The sequence below is a fragment of the Pteropus alecto genome, unplaced genomic scaffold (genome assembly GCF_000325575.1).
Source record: "Pteropus alecto unplaced genomic scaffold, ASM32557v1 scaffold3, whole genome shotgun sequence".
Lineage (NCBI taxonomy): Eukaryota > Metazoa > Chordata > Mammalia > Chiroptera > Pteropodidae > Pteropus > Pteropus alecto.
The window spans coordinates 34,702,139-34,708,560 of record NW_006442484.1 but is presented as its reverse complement, the minus strand read 5'-3'; the positions used below and the strand labels follow the sequence as shown (position 1 = coordinate 34,708,560).

Here is a 6,422-nt window from a genome sequence, read left to right as displayed (position 1 = left end):
CTGCACATTAACATTGCATTCTCATTCTCTCTTCTTGCTCCATGGATCTCTGCCACTGTTTGGATCTAGCCTAGCTCCAGAGAACTGCCATTCATTGTTGCCCAGTACATACTGCCTTCCATAGTGAATGTGAGCAGGTCAGAGGTCTGTGCCAGGGCAGACAGAAGGCCAACCTGGTGAACAGAGAGTGACGAGGGCATGAATCTGTCCCCATAGAGACTGGTGACCAGGAAGTCTATCCAAATTTCAGGAATTTAGATTTGTGGTAAACAAAAGCATAGTACAGTCCTATCAGATAAGAATGTCATTCAAGAACTCCAATATCTAATCATATCCATATCCGCAATCATTCAAGGAAGTCTACTTACTAAAGAAAATGTCTTACAAAATATAAGGCCAAACAAGGAAGATGTGGCACAATGAAGAACATATGACAATTATTTCCAGAAATTTGTTTTCAAGCTGTTAGAAAACAAATTTTAAAATGTAATTACTGTAATTTAAATCCTTAAAAATTTATAAGGCAGATGTTCAATTCATTTCAGATAATTACTACATGTAGAAATCTCTTTATGTGGCCTTAAACTACTATCCATTTATTTAAGGCAGTGAGACATTTGAAAATGAGTTTATATTAATGAGAAACTGCAGAGAAACTTGCCAATGTGTGCCAGCTCCATGGCTCACGAGTGATGAGCATCACCTGCCTGTGCCAGTCAGATCACCAAACAACTTTACTGTGAAGGCCATGAAAGAAGCTGTTAATGCTCTGGTTTAATCTCAGCACAGGCCAGAGCAGCAGATTAAGCAGAACTTCACATCAATGGCAGGTCTCCCAAGTTCTCTTGATGCCACAGAATTCATAAGTGGGATCAGTATGTTCTAAAAAAACATGGTACTGCAAAAGGAAATAAAGGTTCTACAGCATCAAGCAGTGTAATACTTGAAACCTCATAATCAAAGTGACAGTTTTCAAGTGCCATTTATGATGCCCTAGTCTGGAAACATCCCAGCTAACCCATCTGATCAACAATTTCACAGATGGAAGCACTTGATGGCTAATTGGCAAGTCTATTATTCAAATAAAACAGTTCTCTGTACCTCTTCTTTCATTATTACAAGTCAAGGTACAACAAGACTGGTCATTCGAATTAGCTGAATAAGAGAAGCCTTTCCCAAAATAATATTTTTAATGAAACAACAAATTTTGGCAATTAGTTTAGAGCACTAATCAGTTTCTGAATAGTAAGGAAAATTTTTTATAAATTAAAAAGAGTAAGAACTGTAAATCTTTATTAAAAAGTTGTACTATTTGTAACCTCTACCTTTTATCAATGTCAAGATATACATTATCATGCGAATAAAATGAATGAAATAGTCACTCGTTCCTTAAATATTCTTAAAACATGGACCAAGTGTTACATGTCAGAATAAAGAAAAACCCTCTCAAATATTTTAGGTTTCCTAAAATTTAAAAAGCAAGCATCTCACTCTTCACCTGCATTTTGCAATAAAAAATTCCAAACTATTTAAAGTTTTTTACTTTATGGAGCAAATAGCTGATGACAACACTACAGACATTATCTACCTGCGGAAATGCTGAATAGGCTTTGACATTAGAAAGACTTGTGTTCCTACTCTAGCACCACTTCTAAATAGTTCTGTGACTCAACCCTATAATATGGAAATAATTATGCTTACCAATATAGAATTGTTGTGAAGACTAAATGAGAAGATTAAATACATAGAACACTTCACTCCCATCAAAACATGGGAGGCATTCAGCATTAGTCCATTTGGCTTGCATCCTCTCCCCCACCCCACTTCTATAAATTCTAGAAGGAAATCTCAATACAATTGTCAAAATATGTGGGTTCTCTTTATGGATACATGCATTTGCTCTAGATCCCACTGACAATTACATTCCCTACTGAGTATCTTGCTATCTCCCTATATGGCTACAATTCTCATAGCCCAAAAGGAAACCTTCAAGAAAGAGCCTTATAAAAAGACTGGGCTATAAAATATTCAAAGATCTCACTTACTCTATAAACTAGAAATTAGGAATTGTGTATAGTAACCAGAACCTGCAAATTAGAAGGAAACAGCAGCCAGAAACTGTGCAATCAGGTGCAAACTAAAGCCAAAATTATCTCCCTACAGTAACACAACTATATAATGGTAACAAAAATGTATTCCACTAGATAATGAAATAAGTAGTTTCCCATGAAGTAAAAAAATACCTTTTCTATAAAACAGAAAGAGTACTTTGCCAAAACTAGGTTTTATCAGTTTACCATCTACTTTTGATAAGCATTTTGCTTCCAATTACTCAGGCTCTGGTGTTTTCAACACAAGGAAATAACACAGAGGTAACACGGGCATGTAAGAATACAATCACGTAAAAAGAGGGAAAATGTATATACAATGAGTAGGAGAAAAGTATAACTATCATAAATATTAATTTGTTTATTGTCCCCAAGCCTCCCATTGTGCCCAACACACGTGGCATTCAGTCTCTCGAAGGGAAGAACCTGCGAAATCACTGGCAAGTCTGAAAACCAGAACTGGGAGGCTGTCTAGGGGGGACCATTGCCGTGTTCTGGTGGCAGATTTCCAGGGCACTCAACCCAGATAACATCCCAAAAAGAACCACCTTAAATGTATGTTGTAGGAGAGAACACTAGCCATGTCTGCCTAGATTTTAAACGAGTATGATATCTAGAGAACTGTCTAAATGATAACATGAACTGAAGAATCAGAAGTTATGTTATTTACACAGGTATAATACAAGAAACCCAAAGGTCAATGTACAAAATGAGCAAGGTAACCAGTGAATCAAATATGTAAAACAATGTTGAGGGGAGGGAAGGAAAAGACAGACTGAATTTTTATGATCATAACATCTCCATATTAGACAGAGATATCTTCTCATTTCTCACCCCATATACTCTTTCTACCAAAAATGGCATATCAGCTGTCATAGATCCTTGACTTCATATCCTTGACTTCAAATTAAAAATCGTAACATTTAATTTTTTATCATAATTTTTTCTATTTTATCAGAATGTGATTAAATAATTTTGAAAGACAATTTCACTGTAATTGAAAATACGTCACTGCTCCCTAATGTTCTAAAGAATTCAAACAAAATCATTTAGGGTAATTTCATACCAAAGTAGAAATTTAACATTCACAAATGTCAAAGACCTTTCCCTTTCAAACACTAGCCCAGTTAAATATTCAAGCAAAATGACACAGATTAACTAGAATGCCCCACCAGGAATCTGTTTCCCTTTTACTTGCGAACTCTCAGGAGTTGATTTGAGACCTCTCAGGAGCACCACATTTTTCATGGGGTTTAATATCTATTAAGAATAATGGTACAATTACAACTAGAAAGTGTATGCTCTAATTAGCTTGCTTTTGACCTGATCTGTTTTTTAATTTTCTACAAAAGAAGCATCAGCTCAATTACATGAATAGAATGATTAGGAATTATACTTTTAAAAATAATAAAATTATTACACAAGAGCAACAAATGAGAAAAACTTAAAGGCATCTTGTATTTTTGCTTTGTTTCTAAAGCAAAATCACTATTTGTAGTTAAGCAAAGAAATAAAACAATTAAAATTTCTTGACCCTTACCTACTTCTTAAAAGGAAAAAAAATGGCCACATTAATCTACCAGTGTTTAGAAAAAGTCTTTGTAAATGTTCAGAGAATCACATCAGGATAGCTATTCAAAGAATCAAAGAGAAAAAAAGGTAACCAGAAGCATCCATCAATATACAAAAATTGTCAATACGGACAATAGGCTGAAGGACTCAAGGAACAAAAAAGAGAACTTACAAAAAAGCCTTTCGTAAAAGCCTGCTCATTTTCATGCTACTGTGCCAGTAGTAAATAAATGGTTTTATTTCAAATGTGACAGGTATAATGATTAATTGTACACATTAATCTATGATGGCTCAAGTCACACCAGAATTTCTCTAACAGATAAATATACAATAAATATAAACATCATAATCTGCAATTTAAAAACAGTATGGCAGTCCTTTCTTGTGTCTGCTTCCATTTTTGCCTTATGTCTCGTCTCTGGAATATCCAGGTTCTTTAAAAATTTAAGTTTGATAAGCATAACTCCTTTACTCAAAAATCTCTAATGACTTCCCAACTCACTCAGAAGAGAAACTTCTACAAGACCCTGCATGATTTAGTCTCCAGCAATTTCTCTAGTGTTATTCTCTTCAACTCTAAGACTGAGGGAGAAGATGAAATGCCTAAGTAAGGCATGAGACAAAGTTCTGAACAATAAAAGAAATTGCTGATTTTGTTTTACTTAGTGGCTTTTAAAAAAAGTACTAAGCGCTAAAGAAAAATGTTATTTAACATCATTTAATCTTCTTTTGTTTTAGTTTGTTGGCTTTTTAAAAACAGAGAACATTACATATGAAGTGGAAGTTCCTCTAGCCTCCTTCCCTTCTCATGAATTCGGTGTGTTATTTAGGACTGTGCTGGACAGTATGGTAGCCACAGCTACATTTAATTACATAAATATAAATAAAACTAAAAATTCAGTTCTTCAGTCACACTACTCACATCACATTGATTCAATAGCTACATGTGTGTATTAAATTAAAATTAAAAGAAACTTAAAATTCAGTTATTCAGTTGCTCTAGTCACATTCAGTTGCTCTAGTCACATTTCAAGGGCTTAATAGCCACATGTGGCGAGAGGCTACTGTCTTAGCACAGATACAGAACATTTACATCACTGTAGAAAGTTCTCTTGGACAGTGGTTTTACTCAAGAGTTACGTACTCTAAAAAAAAGTGTTACTTTATGTTTTTTAAATTAACGTTAATGCTTACATATTGAATATATTGCGCTACAACCTTAATTTTTCCGATTATGTTTAAAGGTCTATTATGCATAATATGTAGAAATTAATCTAGTTCATTTTAACTGTTGCATATTTCATCATAACACATTTTGCCACAGATAGATGTTTAAGTGTTTTTTAATTTTTCAATAATCCAAACACTATTTTAATGAATATCCTTAAACATGTCTTCCAATATACATGTGTTAAGAGTTTCTCTAAAGTGAATAAATGGAATTGCTGAGTCACAGAAGTTAGGGCATTTCCAACATTACTAGACACTGTCAAACTGCTTTCCAAAGTGACTTCTAATCATTTATACAACACATACGGTGTGTTCATTCAACATCTATTTATTATCTTCTATTTGCCAGGCAATGTTCTAAGCACTGAGATGTAATCCTCAACCAGCTTCCACACACACACCTCACACCAGCCCACCCTAAGGAAAAAAACTTACGTGAGAATTTTTGCTTTCTAAAATCTTCATTAACACTTAATACATCAGACTTGTGTTGAAAAAAAATCTAATATTTGTTTTAATTTTCATTTCCCTGATATATAGTGAGGTTGAGTATCTTTTCATATGCTTGTTAGCAATTCTTCTACAAATTACCATTTTATGTTCTTTTTACTATGAGGTTGTCTTTATGTCTTACTAATTTATGGTTCTGCTAAATGTGTTACAGATAAGTGTGTTGCAAATAACTTTTTCCCCTCTACAGTTTGTATTTTAAGTTTGTTTCTATTGTCTTGGTTGGGAAAAGAGTTAGTAATGTATTGAAGTAGTCAACTTACCAATCTTCTCTTTTGAGTTATATTTTTCTATTTTGAGGTCATAAGGACATAACACTTTCTTCCAAAAAATATTTTTGCAGCTATCTACTGTGTGTGCCTGACATGCTCACAACTGAGTTTATTTTATCCTCATAAGAACCATCTGAGATACGTATTATTAATCTCACTTTAAAGATATGGCAATTGAATTTTTTGTGGCAGAATATACATAACAAACTTTACCACTTTAGCCACTTTTTTTTGTTATGTCTGAGCTTATTTATTTGGTACTCTTATAAAATCTCATTTTTGACTGGACTCAGACTTAGAGGTAGAAGCTCTCAGAGAGGAAAGTCTACGTCTCTCAGCAATCTGTTCCTGGCATTTCTCTTTGGCCTCCTTCATTATCTTGGCCAAAAGTTTAGCGTATTCTGTAGCCTCTTCCTTATTTTCTTAGTACGCTGTTTATTCAGAGCAGGACACGTGGAGTAACAGGATGTTAAATCTTGGGTGCTTTGGTCCTAAGTTTCTTATCCTTCTTTGTTTAGAGGCTTTCTCACAACATATTGGCGGGCATCATGTTCTTTACAGAGATTGAAAAGTTTGCAGATTCTGTTAACTCTTTTGGGCCCCAGGCGACGAGGAACAGTAGTATCAATGAGACCAGGAATATCTTTCTCCCCTTTTTTCACAATGACCGCATTGAGAACACTCAGATTGGCATCCACAATGCAACCCCAAACAGATTTGCACTTTCTTT

The 6,422-nt window shown here is 34.4% G+C and overlaps 1 protein-coding gene and 1 pseudogene across 1 annotated transcript in view; both read right to left on the bottom strand.

Annotated features, from left to right (window-relative positions):
- PSMD14 (proteasome 26S subunit, non-ATPase 14) overlaps positions 1-6,422 on the bottom strand; it is an 84,953-nt gene that overhangs the window by 64,361 nt on the left and 14,170 nt on the right. The gene's annotated exons all lie outside the window — the stretch shown is intronic.
- The window catches only part of LOC112470282, an 8,628-nt pseudogene continuing 5,770 nt past the window's right edge, over positions 3,565-6,422 (bottom strand).